We start from the raw sequence: 12,794 nt of genomic DNA, 5'->3' as shown, positions 1-12,794 counted from the left end.
TTAGTTTATTTCAGAGAGACAGAGAGAGCACGTGCACCAATATGAATGGGGGAGGGGCAGAGGGAGAAGCAGACTCCCTGCTAAACAGGGAGCCTGACATGGGACCTGATCCCTGGGCCCTGGGAGCAGGACCTGAGCCAAAATCAGATGCTTAACCCACTGTGCCACCCAGGCATCTCTAATGTTTCTCCTATTAATATTCTATTTTAGTCTCCAACTTTAAAATCTTTATTATAAAACATTGTTGCTGAATTCTGTATCCTCTATGAACCCAAGAAGCAAAAAGATTCTTTTCTAAAAAATTTAAAGAAATTGTAATTATTTCACTGAATTGTTTATAGGTTTATTAAATGGTTTTATTTATATTTATTAGTGAGTTTGTGGAAAAATATGTTTTAATTAACTGTTTTCAGCTTTGTTGAGGACTAATTGACAATTAAGAATTGTGTCTCTTTAAGGTGTGAAACTTAATGAGTTGGTATTTGTACACACTGGGAACAATCACCACAATCAAGTTCGTCAACGTGTCTATCCCCTCACAGAGTTAGCCTCTTTTTTGTGCCTGTGGGAAGAACTGCTATGAAAATATACCACCTGAGCATATATTCTTTATTAGAAGTGTGGCACAAGGCTACCCGCGTTCTTAGACTTTAAAATGCACTCAAGTCACGTGGGGATCTTGTTACCAATGTAGATTAAAATCAGTGGGGCTGGGAAGGGGCCTGAGGCTCTGCATGTCTAGCAAGCTCCCCGATGGTATCAATGCCGCCTACGTGACAGCATGTATCTCTAAGTGGATTTTGAAGTTGTTTTTAATACATATGAATTTAGCTTATAAGCTAGCTTGTAATTCGACTGGCCGCGAGCATGGCAGCGAGTGGAATCCCATAAGAAGAGCTTGCCCTTAGCCCACGTATACCACAGTCCTTGACCATAAGGGAACTATTTCCGTCATCCAAACCTCCCTCCGCAGGTGAATTCAGTTCTCCCTGGGGCACAGCCCTTCTGTTGGCTCAAAGTTCATGTTAGGTCTTCAACCTTTGCTGTTTTCAGATCCATTCGGGATTGAGCCATCCTTGTTGAAAGCGGACCCAGTGATCCAATGTGAGCACTCTGTCGCATAAACTGCTCCTTCTTCTCGTGTTTTTATAAAGGGCTTCTGTCTGGGCTGGACCCTGTTCTCACACATATAGAAGATGCTTCTGCAGACAATTAGGACGTTTCCACCTTGTGTTCTATAGTAAGGCACTGCCCTCAGCATCACCCAAGTGTATGTTATTTGGGGTTTAACACACGCTGATTCATACTAATAAATATTGTAAGTCTCCCCCCCCAAAAAAGATACATACTCATTTAGGATCACTGTGTCTTTGCAGTGAGTTGACTCCATGATCATGTAATGTTTTTCTTTAAGGTGGGTAATATTCCTTCTCCTGATGTTTCTTTGTTTGATATTAATATTCCCACTCAGACTTATTTGGATTATGTTTTTCTATCCTTTCTTTTTGGCCTATCTATGCCTTTACCATTTTCTCATGGTAAGAACAGTGACAACTTTCTTTAAAACTTTCTACATTTTACAGAAGAGCAGAATATAGGGTTTTTCTGATTTCTGAAAGTAAAATCTCAGTGTTAATATGCTTTCAGTCTCTTTATGCTTTCGGCGAGGGTCAGGACCCTTCTTTCTGCAGAGACAAAGTAATTTGCTGTGTTAAAATGCTTAGTTTTCGAGGTGTTTGCAGCCTCGTTTGTATATATGTTAACGATTTACTTAAAACCAGTTACTTTCATTTCCCATGAAGGCCGAAACAAACTACTACAAGTGTGGTGGCTTAAAACAAAGGAAATATATTCCCTACAGTTCTGGAGGCCGGAAGTCTAAACTCTGAGTGCCGGCAGGGCCGTGCTCCCGGCAGGGCCGTGCTCCCGGCAGAAGCTCTGGGGGAGGATCCTTGTTTGCGTCTTTCAGCCTTTGGTGGCTTCTAGCTTCCCTTGGCTTCTGGCCACCTTCCTCCACTCCCTGCCTCTTTTTTTTTTTTTTTTTTTTCAAGATTTCTTTATTTGAGAGAGAGAGAGAGCAGGGGGAGGGGCAAAGGGAGAGGAAGAGAGAAAATCCAACCAGAGTCTCCACTGAGCCAACACAGGGCTTGATCGTAGGACTCTGAGATCATGACTTAAGCTGAAATCAAGAGTCAGATGCTTAACTGCCACCCAGACACCCCGCTCTGTCTCTGTCTTACCTTTTCCTCTGTCTATGTGTCTCTTCTCTCTCAGTCGTTTCCTTACAAGAACACTCACAATGGGATTTACAGCTCACCCAGATAAGCCGCGGTAATCTCATTTCAGAATTCTAAATGGACCCAAGGCCTCTTTGCCTTATGAAAATATATCTCAAAGACCCTTTTTCCTTATAAAGTAACATTTACAGGTTCCAAGTCTTAGGACCTAATGTCTTTGGGTGGGAATATTCAGCCTACTTCCCAGTGTTATTTTACTTTTAGAGTATACAAACTTTTCTTGAACATCACTGTTCCTGACGGTTAATAGTTCCAGAGGCATTCCATAGTTGAAAGGAAGGCCAGTATGCAGGGCTCTTTGATATGGGTTTTAATGGATAAAAATCATAATAATAAAGTGAAAACTCACTGAATATTTACGGTGCGCCAAGCCGGAGACAACATCTTTAAAGCCTGGCTACTAGAAAGATCGTGGTAGTGCCAGCAGCAGTCAAATACCTGGGAGCCTGTTAGGAATGCATGATCACATCTGCTCGGTCAGAATCTGCATTTTAGCAAGATTCCTATTGATTTGCTTGAACATGACAAAGAACTTGACAAAGTTCTTTTCTGTATTAGTGCCTTTAACACTCATCATTATTGTAGGTATTATTGTCAGCACCTGTTTCACAGATGATGAACACAAGACTTAGAAAGTTTAGGTAACTTGCTCAAAGCCACTGAGTCAGCAGGGGTGGACCCTATGATCTCGGCCAGATCTGCCTTTCGCACCTGGTACCATTAACCCTGCCTGATGTCCTGCCTCTTCATACAGCAAGTGATGGCTGTTGACTCATTAGAAACACAGGGAAAGCTACTTTCTGGCAGCTCTTTAAGTCCCTAGACTTTTAGTGTACTCCAGGCTTTTCCATGCTAGTTAGTTACTTAATACCGTCCTACTGGGTTCCCTCAGAAAAGCTTTTCTGGATAGTATCATCTTGGATAAATTCTATGGATCTGCTAAAAGGAGCAGTTAGTCAATTGCTTGCATGTTGATCAACGAAATGACTTTTATTTTGTAGGAAATGAAAATGCCAATTAGAATCGGAACAGGAGTGGAACCCTTGCCATCTACTTCCTGCTCATTTGCGTAGATAAGAAAGAGGACAGGCAGGCACTGCCCAGAAGAGAGTGGGATCTTGCCAGTGGTCTATGAACACACTTACGAGGGCTCTGGGGCACTTTCTGTCTCTCAGCAACTTTGTATTGACTGAGTTAAATGAATCACTTCTCAGGAAGTGATATGAGCTGGGATGCTTCTTAGATGACATGAGTGTTCCCTTCACTGTCCTTTGCTCAAAAATGGTTTTCCTGGGGTGCTGGGGTGGCTCAGTGGGTTAAAGCCTCTGCCTTCAGCTCAGGTCATGATCCCAGGGTCCTGGGATTGAGCCCCACATCAGGCTCTCTGCTCCTTGGGGAGACTGCTTTCTCCCCTCTCTCTCTGCCTGCCTCTCTGCCTACTTGTGATCTCCGTCTGTCCAATAAATAAATTTTTTAAAAATCTTTAAAAAAAATGGTTTTCCTTGCAGACCTCCTTCCATCAAAAATTGTGGTCATGAATTCTCCACATCATGTTTATTAACAAAAACACCATTCTTCAAACAAATATTCATGAAGAATTATCAATCCTTATTTGTAAACATTGCATTGTAGACTTATTTTATTCATTGGGGATGACAGTAGGGCAACAACTCGCTCTGCCAAGTCAGCCTATAGGTGTTTTACCCACAGTGTCTCATTTAAGCCCAGAACAACCCTCGAGGTTAAAAAGTAATATCTTCCTTTTACATAAGAGAATATGAAGAGGCTAAGAAGCTCACTTTGCCGCAGGCCAAGATGAAACATCCACAAATGGTGGAGTGCTCCTGGCTCTCAAGCTCATGGACATTCTCTGGGAGCTCAGGATTCAGTCCCACAGCTCCTTCATTAATCTGAGCTAGTCCTCATCAGCTTGCCCTGAAAGTCAGCTTGGACACAAGTGCTTCTATGTCGGTTACTCCTTGACTTTCATGTTCACTCAGGTCAAAGAGCCTACTTGGCTCATTTCTTAGACGTGCTTTGGCCTTGCGGAGTCTCAGCCACAGGTTCCTTGTTAACTCTAGGAAAAGTAATCTTAGGATCACTCACTCAAGGAAAAGGCTGTTTTTACATGTGATAGAGGAAAAGAAGACAGTTGCAATGGTACATGTCATTAAAAACATAAAATCCCTGATGATGAAACTCTTCAGTTGAAGACACTCCCATGAGTTCAGCTCACTCCTCACTCACATGCTGCTGCTTATAGTTGAGTTTTCTCAGATCGGAGATGCACAGAGTCTTCATTCAAGTGTTTGTCTTTTATACAAAGGGTTCACATTGAACAAAATGAGTACACAATTTTTGGAGGCATTGCTGATGATGAGAATGACAGGTCCCTTCTGGAATGGCTTGATGCTGGGATAGAGCTGAGGCTTTGATGTATTATGAAGTGAGCCCACAGCCAAACAGTTTGGAATCCTTCCCCACCGGAGAAGATTCATATTAAAGATGGGGAAATGATCTTACAGCAGAAATTACAGTTGAAAGTTCACCTTACTTGTATTCCCCTAAGTATGCAAAAATGTGATGTGAATTAAATCACCCTGAAAGGAAAAAGAACGCACGCATTTATCTGAGGCAAGCAATATGAGTCTATATGCTGTACAACTCATTGTTTAGACGTATTTTAAAGCCATGTAACAAGTTAAGAAAATGCAACTAAGACCAAGTTCTTTAGCCATTAACCTTTTAGTACAATTTGAGCAATAATTGTATTATCTGTTTTTGAATTTATAATAAGAATTGCAACCTGGCTGGTTTTTCTTTGTCCCTGAAGATTCATTTAAAACTGGCTTAAATATAATCTTACTTGCAGTGTGAAGCCGAAAGCTTCTTGCAATTTAATGGATGATTCTTGGCTGCTTACGGCTCAGTCAACTCTGGCTTTGATTTCTTGATCTTCTGTTTAGTACCTGTACTCAGTGCTTTCTTCTCCATCTCTGTATTTTTTTCCTTAATTTTTCCAGCACTGATGGCTTATGGTTGCTGTGCACAGTAGATTTTTGCTGATGAGTTGGGTTATATGGTGGTAGGATAACAAAGTACAGCATATATTAGAAATTAAAATCAAACAGATATTGCTGCTATAAACATGTTTTAGTCACATTTCTATCACACCTACTTTCTTGCCTCCCACCAGCATTCTCACTCACCACTCCAACCCTCTAATTCTTATTGATTTCTGACATTATTTCTTTGAATAGATTTCTCCTCTCCTTCTGGTACTTCCATTGTGCATATGTTGACCTGTTTGCTAATGCCCACCTTTATCTGAGGCTCTGTTCATTTTTCCTATTTCTTTTTTCTCTTTGTTCTTCAAATTTCATCATCTCTATTGATCTGTTTTCAAGTTTTCAGATTCTTCCATCAGATCAATTTGTTTTTGCACTCTGTTAAAGGTTGAATTGTGTGTATAAAGTCCTAAACCTCCAGTAGCAAAGAGTGTGACCTTATGTGGAAATAGGCTTGTTGTAGATGTCATTAATTAAGATGAGGTCATGGTGTGATAGGGTGGGTCCTTAGCCAATATGTGTGGTGTCCTCATAAAGAGGGGACTTTTGAACATAGATACATGCCACAGAGAGAACATCACGTGAAAGTGAAGGCAGGGACTGAGGTGATGCAAGAGAAGTCAAGGAACAGATTGCCAGCCAACCACCAGCCAACCACCAGAATCTAGGAGAGAAGCATGGAGCAGAGTTTCTCTTTCATAACCCTCAGAAGAAACCAACTCTGTCAACACATTGATCTCAGACTTCTAACCTCTAGAACTTGGGACAATAACTTCCGTTGTTTTAAGCTTCTCGGTTTTTGATATATATATATATATTTTAAGATTTTATTTATTCATTTGAGAGAGAGACAGAGAGAGTACAAGCAGGGGGAGAGGCAGAGGGAGAGGGAGAAGCAGGGATATCTTGTTAAGGAAGCCCTAGCAAATGAATACACACTCTTTTAGTAATTTTCCCCCCTCATTTTAGCATTGTGTTTTTCAACTCCATAATTTCTGTTTGATTCTTTAAACAATTTCTGTCTTCTTATTAGTATTCTCTACTCAATGAATTTCTTAATGAATTTTTATATCTTGCTTTAGTTGTTTAAATAGAGTTTTCTTTATTGATTTAACATACTTTCAATAGCTGCTTTGAAGGCTTTGCTTTTAAAGTCCAACATCTGGATCCCCTCAAAGGCAATTTCTATTGTTTGCTCTTTTCTTCTGGATATTGGTTAAGTTTCCTGTTTCTTTGCATGCCTTATAATGTTTTTCTTGAAAACCAGACAGTTTTAGATAATAAATTGTGACAAATCTTGGTACTGACTCCACCTCTCCCCCACAGCACTTATTTTTGCTGTCTGTCTTGTCACTTGTTTATTTGTTTAGAGACTTGGCTGAATGCATGCTGTGCAGTCTATTTGCTCAGGAGCATGTAGGCTCTGAAGTCCCTGCTTCGTTTTTTTGTTTTTGTTTTTGTTTTTTTTCCCCTCCTTGTTTTTGTCTTCGAGTGTGGCTACCTAGGATATTTCCTGAGCCAGCTCCTGAGTCATTGGATGAAGGCTGCGCTTGAGCTCCTCAGCCAGTTAGAATTTCCTGATTGTATGTGTATGTAAGGCTTTATCATTGCGTGTCTGTGTGGCTTGGAGACAGTGTTCACAGTTTAGGGATTTTATAGTTTTGTTCCACATTCTGTCAAGGTCTAGACATTTGCAACCTCCCTCTCTAGTCACCACTGAGAAGGTTCAGTTTTGAGCATGCACACAGTTTTCCAGATCACCCAGAAGGAGTGCCATTTAGTTTTAATTTAAGCTTCCTAAATTTTGTCTCTGGGTCAAAAGAGCTTATTTTTTAGTAAGTGTTTGGTCAGTGAACCACTAAGGCTTCTGCCCTTTGCTGATGCTTTTCTGTGTGGATTAGGGAATACTTTATCCCACATCTTGCTCTGATAGCTCCCTGAGTGGTTGCAATCTCTTCTGTGCATACAGTCTTTCCAACACCCAGAGTTGAGATCCTTGCATTCTCCTTCAATCTTTCCTTGGCTTTGTTAACCTTCTGTGCTTGTCCATTTTATTTGTTTTACTATCATGGAACTATGGGTTCTTCTTAAGTACTTACCACCAATATCTGCATTGCTTTTTACACTTTGGTATGCAATTCTTCATGCTCTGTTCCAAATGAATACCTTAATATAGCTATATCTAGATTTATATCTATATCTGTATGTATGTATGTATGTGTAAAGTAATAGGTATATTAGCTCATTTAATCCTTAAGCAACCACATGATACTGGTATTTTAGCTTTCCCATTTTATACATGGGTCACTGAGACTTTTTCAAGGTCATGTGAATGGCATATGAAATACCATGAGTCTGGCTGCCATACTGTCTCTCATGATGGGTGAGTGGGCCCAACCCATCTTGAAAGAACCCACTCAAGACAGAAGCTTCCTGAGATGAAGGAACTGTAGGCTGTGAGGAAGGAGAGCTGAGTAGGTCTATCACAGAGGTCAGGAAGGAGGACATTGCCTAGTGAGTAGAGGAGAAGAGTGAAAGAATGAACCACACTCTTTAGTCCACTGGAGGCTTGTGGATAATGGGTCAGACCTGAGTAAATAAAGAGGAGAGGTTTTGAATTAAATATAGTATTAGACCCTAACTCTAATGACAAAATAATTGGAATTCAAGAAGGCAACACTGAATTTCTCTCTTTGTCTGATTTCTGTCTGTATCAACTGATGGATTGATTCAAAAGTTGGACTGAAGGAAATTTAAGATACATCATTGTTTCAACTATTTGCAAATAAAACTGGTTGGAGAATGAGGCTTCTGTTGTGACCCCACAGAGCTTTGCCAAATGTTATCCCAGAATCACCTCCCCCACTTAATCACAGGCAGTATTAGACAACTGCTCTGCTATTCAAGAAGTAATGAGGGCAGCAGAAGAGACAAGTGAGGGCTTATCTTAATGGACGTTCTTCCACCTGGGCATGAGAAGAGTGCAGAATGTGTGCCCTTAATAGTTACCTGAATGAAGGTGTTAAAACAAAATGACTAAAAAATAATGGATTCTTCCACAAATACTAGCAAAAGGCAGGGACACAAATGTGGACAGAATATCTTTTGAAGGACAATGGTTTGTTGGTGTAAAATAAAGCATTTCCTGAAACAGGAGCTCAGCCCATTCCACATTTCAGGGGATATTTTCACATGAGATCTTTTGTACCCTTCTCTCATATGAAGGGAGGACACATAGCACTAACTTGTTTCTATAGTTTCTTCTCATTTATTTATTTCACTTCATTATTTATTTATGCTATTTATGCTTTCCCCCATTCCAGTTCTCCTACTGATTGCAATGCTGTTCAAGTTAATCTTCATAAATAAATTATTCCAACAATGGATTAAGTAGAAATTAGTTGACATAATTGTGCATCTGTTTTGGTAACTACAGAATGTGATGTTAAGTATTTTATGCTAACATAAGCTCTCAGTTTCTCTGATCATTAAAATTCTCTAAATAGTAATAAATCACATCCTCCACGTTATCCTTAAGGTTCCGTTAAAGTCCATGAATTTCAATAAAGAGTGATGAAGGGAAATGAAGAGTTCTTAGCAAGACTCCTGTATTGGATACAACAAAATGGAAAACACACACACTCAGCTCCCTTTCTTAATGAAAGTATTTTTCATTCCCATCAGTAGGCCATTTTTCTGCTTTAATTTTGACGGACTTCCCAATACAGCAAAATTGGATATAGCCATTTAAAGCAATTCAACCCTTGAAAATTGGTAACTCCCTTCTGTTCTATAATTCAAAATAATTTTGGGGTTCAAATCCATCTCAAGGCTAAAACAATTTATTTCAAAGATTTGTTGCATGGGGAGGATTCTTTTTTATTTTTTTTCAGTTTTATTTATTTTTTATTTTTTTATATACATGTATTTTTATCCCCAGGGGTACAGGTCTGTGAATCGCCAGGTTTACACACTTCACAGCACTCACCAAAGCACATACCCTCCCATGGGGAGGATTCTTGATCATTGCCTTTCCCCTTTTCTCTCTCATCTTTCATTTTCTCCCTTATCTTTCCTACTGTCTTTCCTGTTTGAACTCTTCTCCCTTCACCCTCTCCCTTCACCCCTTTAGCAGATTCAGACTTACAAGATCTTCAGTTCCCAAGACCCTGAAGAGAGAGTCTTTTCTCCCAAGAATTCCAAAAAAGCCTTTGGAAGACTTTGTCTGGGCTGACACAGGTTACACGCCCATGAATGTTAAGTGATGTGAAGCACGTGGCTCTGATGGGCCGGTTTGGTTTTGATCTAGAACTGGAAGGTAGGGTGGTAAGTCATGGGCACTGAGCAATAGGAAAAAATGGTGCCTGAAAGCCTCAGAAGTTTTTTCTTACTAAAAAAAGAAAGGAAGGATCACTGACAAGAAAGAACAATAGACTATCTCTACAGTTTGTGTGCGTGTATCCCTGCACTGTTTACCTAAGTGATATGCTAAGAAAGCCTTTTCATGATACAAGTTTGTAATATTTTTTCTGTTTTTATAGTTATATTTAATATGATAAGAATTTGTTTTTGGTGTGAAATAGAGCTATCTTTTGAACCCATTTCCCAGAAACTATTGCGTAATTTATCATTCCTCAACTGATTTTTAATGGATATTATTTTTGAAATCTAAACTGCCATTTGTACACACAGAGCAAATAGAGGACAGATCTCTCCACTATTTGTTACAATGCACCCCATGTCATGAGAGCTCTACAGCTTCTCTAGGTAGCCCCCTGAATTAGCTCTCACAGCCCCTAAGGAATCAATCTATAGATCCCAGTAGCCAAGAGCTCAACTTGAAATCTCCTGTGCCAGCAGACCAGTGTCATGGCCACATTTGGATAGCCAAGGACCTTTTATTTTTTATACATTCATTTTTTTAAATCCATGAGTTATTTAAAAAAAAATGTGTAAATGTGCAGCACATACTCACATTCTTCAACTTAAAATAGGTGTATGTATAAGTTTTTTGACCAACTCCAGCAAATCATATCTGTTGGGAGCAAAGATATTTCCTTTAGATCTTTTAGGACATAAGAAATTAATTTAAAATACAAATATTAGGTAGATATTTTATGATGGAAATAGCACTAGGTATAAAGTTAGAGAACTCCTACTCATTATCTGCCTGACCTTGGGCTGGTTACCTAACTTCTAAGCATTGGTTTCCTCATCTATAAAGTAAGGGTAATACTGTGACTTACAAGGTTATTTGGAGATTAAATGAGACTTATTGAATATCCATTACCAATCTGGCAGTATGCTAACATGGCCGAGTCAATGCTTAATTAGTTGTAACTCATCTTTAGAGCCTGCAAAATTGCTTTCACATATTGCTATAGCCAAACTCTCTCAATATAGGAAACAACCGCACATTGCTTCGTTGTGTTAATAAAACATTCCCCGCATCTGTTCTAGTGCTGTCTATGGTGCTAGTCAAATCCAAGCCCATGAATTCCAAGATTTAATGGAGGACAAATAACTTGACAAAATTGTAAATGCCTGCCTCATATTAGAAGCTTCTCAAATGTATGTTATTTTAAAATGCAATCAAGACAATTGAAATAGGTGTTGAAAAATGTGCTATACTTGGTATATTTGGCTGTACTTCCTATGGAAGAATTAGTTTTAAAGCTCACAACAGTCATGTGTCTGCAGGGTTCATGCAAAGAGGTTTATTTTATTTTGTTCTCTTTTTTTTCTCCTATTTTGTAGCTGTTTTGAAACAAGCTTTCCTCTTCCATATCTATCATCTCTCCTTGAAAACATTCACAACCCCATTTTAGCGACAGGAGTATTCTTGGGGCTTTTAATGGTTTCCGGCCAGTGGTCCCTTTACTCTGGGAATCTTCACTGGAGCTGTTTCATTTTTGGAAGGGTAAAAGCTGTACCACTTAAGTGTTGTTTTATATTCCATTAGATACACACTCACATTTTCAAGGCAAAATTATACATATGGGTGTTCTTCTGTTTTAAAATGCAAGGTGGATATAAATGTGAGTTTGGTATTTTTAGATCTCTTTTGTGGGGTAAAGATTCTAGGGTGGCCCCCAAGATCCCTGCCTCCTGGTGTTCTCTTTTATGTAGTTAGGACACATTATTTGATTCCAACCAATGGAATGTGGCAAAGGAGATGGGATGTTTGTGATTACATGAGCACCACATATTCTGTGGTGGTCTTTCATAAAACTTAGCACTGTCTTGTGGAGTCTTGCTGGCTTTGAAGAAGCAAGCTTCCATGGAGTGAGGCTACCTTGTTAGGGAAATCCACATGACAAGGAACTCTAGGAAGTCATTAGAAGCTGAGAGCACTTTCTGACCTATAAAATAAGCAAATGAGGCCTTTGGTCCCACAGCTATAAGGAAAAGAACCTACCAACAGCCTGAGAGATTGTGGAAGCAGATCATTCCCCAGTTGAACTCTGGTGAGACCATAGCCAGCCAACATCTTGACTTTAACATCAGGAGATCCTAAGTCAGAAGACCTAGTTAAGTTGTGTTTTGACTCCTGACCTCAGAAAATATCTATAGAAACTATAGACAGTTAGTAGGTGCTGTTTTAAGCTACTAAATTTGTGGTTATTGATTATGCATCAACACATCTTTCCCCAAATTTGTCACCAGATCATTTGCTCCATTGTTAGCATCTAATCAATGAGTTGAAGTAAGGAATGGTGTTGATCCATAATATAATGAAAATTGTTGCTCTCACAGGATAAATAGTAAGCCCACATTTAAGGGCCAGGGATAGAGTAGATACTGCATGAAGCACTGGCTTGGGATTCAGGTTCTGGGTTCTAGGCACAACTCTGATGTTTCTTGTAATTCCAGTTCCTCGACTGTCCCCCTACTATCTGTACAACTAAAAAATGAAATGTTTAAATAAATTTTAAGTTTTGTTGTGGCTACACATTTGTTAACAACTGTAAAATTATAGCTCTAGGAATTACAGCTTTATTACCTCTATTAACTATTAAATGAAACTCTTGTTTGCTTTGGAATTCCAAGTGCTCATAAATGTTTGTTTGGGATTCAAAAGGCCTTATTAAATGACTTAAGAGAGCACATTAGCTTCTGATTGGAAACCAGTGGATTAATTTCAAAATATTTTTTCGTCTCATCTGTTTTGTTAACCTGGAAGATCTACCAGCTATTACAATTTAGATATAGCTTGTTAAGTACTGATTTTCTCAATACATTATTGTATTAAAGAAAAGTGATATCATTTCTTTCCAAGCTGAAAAGCTGGAAATGTTTGACCTTTATCCATTCCCTGTCAAAAGAAAGAAAGAAGAGGAAAGAAAAGGAAAGGAAAGAAGAGAGGAGGGGGGAAGTGGGGGAGGGCAGGAGAGAGGAGAGGAAAAGAAAGGAAGGAAAGGGAATACAA

The sequence above is a fragment of the Mustela nigripes genome, chromosome 12 (genome assembly GCF_022355385.1).
Source record: "Mustela nigripes isolate SB6536 chromosome 12, MUSNIG.SB6536, whole genome shotgun sequence".
Lineage (NCBI taxonomy): Eukaryota > Metazoa > Chordata > Mammalia > Carnivora > Mustelidae > Mustela > Mustela nigripes.
The sequence above is the reverse complement of the archived record's forward strand: the minus strand, read 5'-3'. Positions refer to the sequence as shown.